Below are 6,725 nucleotides of genomic sequence, written 5' to 3'. Positions count from 1 at the left end.
GGCTCCCAAGGACAGCTTTATATTGAGGTAGAGGTGTGTATATATATATACAGCATCTCAGGCTAGTGACCCCCCCCTATGTTTATATACTGTCCCCAATTGCTATAGTCTCTGATGTGGTGCCAGTCCTTGACTAATGCATGGGAAGACTGGTAAAGCCAAGCGTTCAAACATCACAAGACAAATCAAATTAACCCCAGGAGGTCTATTTCCAAGCTGATGAGCCCCTGATTTGGTGCAGGTATCCCCATCCTACAAACATATATGATGGCATCATGCTGAAAAGTGCAGGATACTTACAAGCATGCTTCCTATGAGGTCAATCAATGACGCACTCCCTTTTTCAATGGGAAATGCTACCACAGACTTGACCACCTCCCCCTCAGCCAAACCTGAACAGATATTTGCCTGCCCCCAGATCCAGCTCAGCAATCTGTTTGTCTTAGGCTAGGTCTACACTACGGGGGGTGGGGGGGTCGACCTAAGATACGCAACTTCAGCTACCTGAATAGCGTAGCTGAAGTTGTGTATTTTAGGTCGACTTACCTGGCCGTGAGGACGGCGGCGAGTCGATCACTGCCGTCAACTCCGCTTCCGCCTCTTGCCGCGGTGGATTTCTGGAGTCGACGGCAGAGCCATCGGGGATCGATTTTATCGCGTCTTCACTAGACGATCCCCAATACATCGACCGCTACCCGCTGATCCGGCGGGTAGTGAAGACATGCCCTTAGGCCTTGCTCTAGAGCAAGCTGCCTTCTTTGCAGCGTCATGTGCCATTGGGGTTAGAGAAGGGACTGTGCTGTGAGAATGAAAGTTTCTTGCAACCCCCTGCCAACCTCCGAGGACAACCAGTAGAGAGATGGTTTCTTCTTGGTGCTTTTTCTTGTCTAGCTGGCCTGGTTGGTGGATGAGACACACACACAACCCGTTCAACAAGAAGTCCGGTTGTGCTACAAGCATGATACTCAGAGCACCAATCCAGGTGTCCCGCCAGCCTGGCTCCACCCTAGAACAGCAGTGGTTGGAACAGTGTATTTGCTTTGCTTCTGGCAGAGAGGTTGCTATTTGTCAGCCAAATTATTCTCGTAATAATCTGAGCATCACTCTACGTCACCAGGGTATGCGAGGAATGTGGAGGGAGAAGGGCACCTCCTTGGTGAGAGGCAGCGAGCAGGGAGACTGCATCTGAACAGAGAAACCTGTTTGATCTTCCCCTGAAGGGCAAGACACACCCACATCTCCTCCTCAGAACAAGGCTTGGCTTTCGGAAGCCAGCCCTTGCAGGTAACCCACTGCAGCTGCTGGGGAGTGGGAAGAAGAGACCTGCAGGGAGCTGGGGGAGACAGCTCCAGCCACTTTACATACCATTCTCAAGTTCACCTTTGGGGGAAACCTGAGCTGAAGAGCTGCCACAGGTAGGGCCACTCATGCTTCTCGGGGCATCTGGAGAGAGCGAGACAGAGCCTCTGTCTTTTTGTTCTCCTCTTCTCTCCCATGCTCACTGTAAGAAAAGGCTGTTTATAACCTGCCAGTGCTGGGATTCAGCCAAAGGCTTTTGCTGTTAGCAGAGCTGGGCTTGAATCAAAATCCCAGCTCCCAGTGTGCTGTGGAGCATGCAGGACCTGTATCTGAAATCCCTCTATAATGGACTGTAATAGCCTGGGTCCAAGTGCTGCTGGGCTACCAGAGTGCTGAGTGTAGTATAAGAACCTGAGTGGACCAGAATGTTAGGAGGGGTCAGATCTGGATCTGGACAATGTGGCTTGGGCTTGGGTCAGGTATAATCCATATCCATTTACCTCTTAGCTTTGTCTGACTGCTGCATTCCTTCCTACCAACCTCTCTGAAGCCACTGTTCTACCTAAGATCATTATATACTGAGTAAGAACTGGTCTCCCCTTTGTATGTATTAACCTGATGGGCTGGAGAGCGAGAGAGTGGTGATGGAGGGCTAGAAGGCTTATGAAACTTCTGGCAAACCCTTTCTCCTGCAGAGGTTTATTTGCTTATCTCTGAATTAGTATGTAAATTAATGCTCTTGGAAGGGAGGTATGGGACTGACAGTACAGGTAGAGCCAGTCTAGTGTAGGCAGGCACCTCCCTCAATCCCAACTTCTCCACTGCACCTCAAATCCTGTTACATCCTTTCCACCCTACCTGCTGGTCTAGTTCTAGGTCTCTGCCTAACAGAGACTTGGCCATCTCAGCAAGTGATGTGGTAGCTAACAAATGTGATGCAGCCCTGCCCAGCTCATTTCACTTGTGAGCCAAGGCAACATGCAGACCTAGCTCTCCAAAGGTAAAAGGCTCCTGAGTAGAACAGCTCAGGAGTATTAGTTTTTTTTATTTTTTATGCCTGCAAAACAACTGTAAATGAAAACTAAGCTTGTCAAATGTGTTCTCAAAAATTGGTGTTTTTCATTAAAAAAAAAAAAAAAAAAAAAATCTGAAACCCTTTTTTTTCCAGTTTTCAACAAATTTTCATGTCTTTTTTTATGAAACCCTGAAAATTTTTGACAAAAATGGATTTTTTTGACAAAAAAATTCCATTTTGTTAAAAAGAAAGCTGTTTTCCATTGCAAAAGTTGAACATTTTCAGTTGAAAATAGAGCTGTTTATGATACTTCATCGATGAGATAGCTGTAATGTGGCCGTAAGGCTTGGCTGAGCCCTTGACGCTAGGGAAAATGGTGTCTTTACTTTTCTTTTTTTATATTGCGGTCAGGGCTCAAGCTGAAGGTTATGTGGGTATGGAGATCATTGCTCTCCTTTTTAAAATAAAGGAAGTACTTTAATAATAATTAGCAGTTAATTACTTGTAATTATAATAATTAAATGGCGGGCACAGTGTTGTGAAATGTGCTTTAGAAATATGTATCGTGATAATAGTAAGCTCACTAGATATGGAACTATCAATTGCTGTTTGTATAGCACAATGGGGTCCCAGTCCGGTTAGTGACCCCAGATGCTGTTGATTGGTGTGTGTGTGTGTGTGTGCAATAATATTACACATGAGGAGAGGGAAGAGAGGGGTCAAGGAAATGTTTCCCTTGTTAATGGTTTAACTCTGTGATTGTCAACAACAAAAATGTCAGAACTCGTAGCACCCATGTCTTGGAAGGGTTCTTAGGTTGGGATTTTGCCCACTCTTCTGTGTTATAATACAAAACACTGACTGGTGCTCAGAAGGCAGTTCTGTGCAAGCCTTTGTCTGCTCTGGGTTGATCCTGAGATGCTGATGCCATAGAACTTCATATAGATTTGCCACCCTGGCTCATCCCAAGTCTGGGATTGTGTCTCTGGCACTGACAGGATCAGAGACTAGCAAATCCAGTAAATGCCTCAAGCCCGCTGAGCATCTGTTTGGTTGCAAGCTTGGGTACTGCACACCCTGACCTGTAGAGCCCACCCCCACCCCAGTTGAGACAAAAGTTCATTTGTGGGACCCATTCCTCCCTTAGCTCTTCTGCTGCAGCAGCCCATGATGGTTGACTTTGCGATGTGAACATCTGTTCACAAGTGACTGAACTAAGTCCTCAGACTCATTTCATTCCATTTCTCTGTTGCCCTGAGCTGGATCTGAAAGGGTGCTGAAGAGGGGAAAGGTTTCATCTCCCATTATCAGTCTCTGGAACCAGCTAAGCAAATCACTTACAAAAATTAAACTGAACCCTGATCGCTGCAGCAACCAGGACCAGAGGAAGGGTTGAAATGATTCTTTGCCTTCAGACCAACACACCCTGGAGGTTAAAATCTAAACAACAGTTTTCAAACCACCATTTTATATAATGGCATGGAATTCCGTTTATTCACCTGGCAGGAATCTTCGGAATTAATGTTTTCAGTATAGAGGAAAGTGCTGGAAGGAGGTCACCAATGTGGGATGGGCTCCCAGGTGTTGAGGAACAAGTTAGTGGACTGAACTAAGTAGCAAGTGTTCAGTTTGGTCAAGGCAGCCAGTGCTTATCGGGTAACACATTAGCTATTGGAGATAGGTAGGGTTGCCTACTTTCTAATCACTCAAAACTGAACATCCTAGCCCCAGCCATTCCCTGAGCCCCACCCCACCCCACTCACTACATTCCCCCTCCCTTGGTGGCTTACTCTCCCGCACCCTCACTCACTTTCACTGAGCTCGGTCAGAGGGTGGGGTTGCGGGAGTGAGTGAGGGCTCCAACTGGAGTGCGGGCTCCAGCATGAGGCTAGAAATAAGGGCTTCAGGATGTGGGAGGGGGCTCTGGGCTGGGACAGGGAGTTGGGGTGTGGGATGGGGTGAGGGCTCTGACTGGGGGTGCGGGCTCTGGGATGGGGCTGGGGATGAGGGGTTTAGGGTGCAGAAGGGGGCTCCAGGCTGGGGGTTGGGGCAAGGGATTCAGAATGTGGGAGGGGGTGCAGGCTCTGGAGTGGGGCCAGGGATGAGTGCTTTGGGGTGCAGGAGGGGGCTTCAGGCTGGGGGTGGGGCCAAGGGATTTGGAGTGCGGGAGAGTGCTGTGGGTTGAGGCAGGGGATTGGGGAGTGGAAGGGGGTGAGGGCTCTGGGCTGGGAGTGCTGGCCCTGGGGTGGGGCTGGGAATAAGGAATTCAGGGTGTGGGAGGGGGCTCTGGGCTGGGGCAGGGAGTTGGGGTGTGGGACTGGGTGAGGGCTCCAACTGGGGGTGTGGGCTTTGGGGTGGGGCTGGGGATGAGGGGTTTAGGGTGCAGAAGGGGGCTCCAGGCTGGGGGGTGGGACCAAGGCATTCAGAATGTGGGAGGGGGCTGCGGGTTGAGGCAGGGGGTTGGCATGTAGGAGGGGGTACGGGTTCTGGGCTGGAGGTGCGGGCTCTGGGGTGGGGCTGGGGATGAGGGGTTCAGAGTGTGGGAGGGGGCTCTGGGATGGGGGAAGGGTTTGGAGCTCGGGGTTGGGGCATGGGCTTACCTCCAGCAGCTCCTGGTCAGTGGCGCTTGCAGGGATGCTAAGGCAGACTTCCTGCCTGTCCTGGCACCATGGTCTGTGCTGCGCCCCTGAAGCAGCCAGCAGCAGGTCTGGCTCCTAGGCAGAGGCACGCACCTGACTGTGCGCGCTACTCTTGCCCGCAGGCACCGCCCAGCCAATGGGAGTACGGAGCCGGTGCTTGGGACGGGGGCAGCGTGTGGAGCTCCATGGCCCCCCTGCCTAGGAGCCAGACCTGTTGGTCGCTTCCGGGGTGCAGCGCGGTGACAGAAAAGGAAGGGACTAGCCTGTTGCAGCACCGCCGACTGGACTTTTAATGGCTCAGTCAGCAGTGCTGACCAGAGCAGCCAGGGTCCCTTTTTGACTGGGTGTTCTGGTCAAAAACCGAACACCTGGTCACCCTAGAACAGGGGTGGCCAACCTGAGCCTGAGAAGGAGCCAGAATTTACCAATATACATTGCCAAAGAGACACAGTAATATGTAATGATTTTATATATATATAATATGCACACTCATAATCATTATATAGGTTGATAATGTATATTTATTATACATTTATAATGTATAGTTAACGATAATAACAACTTAATCTTTTACTTAGTGGTACTTCTGGCAATCTCTGCTTTCAAGAATTCCATTGAAGTTTGGTTTGTGTTCAGTTGTGCTCACACGGAGCAGTTCTCTTAAGTGTCTGTCTGTCAAAACGGATCAGTGCTTGGATTTCACATTTGAGTGTTGAAAAAACAGATTCACAAAGATAGGCGAACATCGAGAATAATTTTAAGGCTGCACTTCTGATGTTGGGGTATTTATCCTTTGGTACAGATTTCCAGAAAGTAAGGGTCCCCTCTGTCTTCTGAACAGATTTCAATCTGTCATCTTCCAAAAGTTCTATTATTTCCATCTGGGATGTTGCTTCATCAGTGACTAAAGGGGGCTTCAGACAATCGGCTTTAGCACTAAAAGGGTCAATCAGAAGGCTGATCTGAGGTCCTTTCTGCTGCTAATCTTGGAATCTTTCCTCAAAACTGTCCTTAAGATCTTTAATCACACTCACATACCTAGTTGTGCTCCATTTTAGGAGTTCTGCTGCACCTTCTTTTGATCTGGCTTGAAGTTGTGATATTGAAGGAAAGTGTGTCAGCTCTCCCTCAAGTGTCTGTCTGTGAAACAACTGCAGTTTGTTCATATACGCAAATACGCCTTGCACTAGATCAGACAGCAACCGGATTTTTCCTTGTAAGTCCATATTTAGTTTATCCAAATTCAGCAGCATGTTTGCAAGAAATGCCAAGTCTAGAACCCATCCAGGATCTGTAAGCTCGGGGTGTATGCTGTGCTTCTCCTCCATAAACAATTTTACCGGTTCCAGGAGCTTGAAAAAAACGGGAAATAACTTTACCTCTCGAGAGCCATCGAACTGCACAGTGAAATGGCAAATCATCAGGAGAGTCTTCTTCATCCAGTTCTTCAATTAGATTTTGAAATTGTCTGTGACTGAGTGCATTTGAGAGAATGAATTTCACAATGTGCAAGACAGGTTTCATGACGTGATCAAATTTGAGATTTTTAGATACCAGTTGCTCCCGATGAATAATACAGTGAAATGTCCAAAATTTGGGAAAGTTCTCATCAGACTTACAAAGTCCTACTAATCCATTCGCAGAGCCCCACATTTGCAGAAACCCATCCATTGCAATGGCAGTGAGTTTCTGTAAAGGCAAGTGGCTTTTCGCAACTACCCACCATCAACGCCTCCTTTAAATCTCGTCCACGAGTTCTGTCCTTTAGTGAC

General features: G+C 48.4%; 1 protein-coding gene across 2 annotated transcripts in view; it reads left to right on the top strand.

The window, feature by feature from the left end:
* The first annotated feature begins 1,196 nt into the window (after window positions 1-1,196).
* ZNF185 (zinc finger protein 185 with LIM domain) overlaps window positions 1,197-6,725 on the top strand; it is a 120,593-nt gene continuing 115,064 nt past the window's right edge. Inside the window, exon 1 of one of the 2 annotated variants that reach the window (XM_054040624.1) lies at window positions 1,197-1,284. The gene's annotated coding sequence lies outside the window, so the exon portion shown is untranslated. The other variant, XM_054040625.1, reaches the window with a different exon arrangement.

This window comes from Malaclemys terrapin, chromosome 9 (assembly GCF_027887155.1).
Source record: "Malaclemys terrapin pileata isolate rMalTer1 chromosome 9, rMalTer1.hap1, whole genome shotgun sequence".
Classification (NCBI taxonomy): domain Eukaryota; kingdom Metazoa; phylum Chordata; order Testudines; family Emydidae; genus Malaclemys; species Malaclemys terrapin.
Note: the sequence above shows the minus strand (reverse complement) of the source record. Positions and strands in the feature narration are given on the sequence as shown.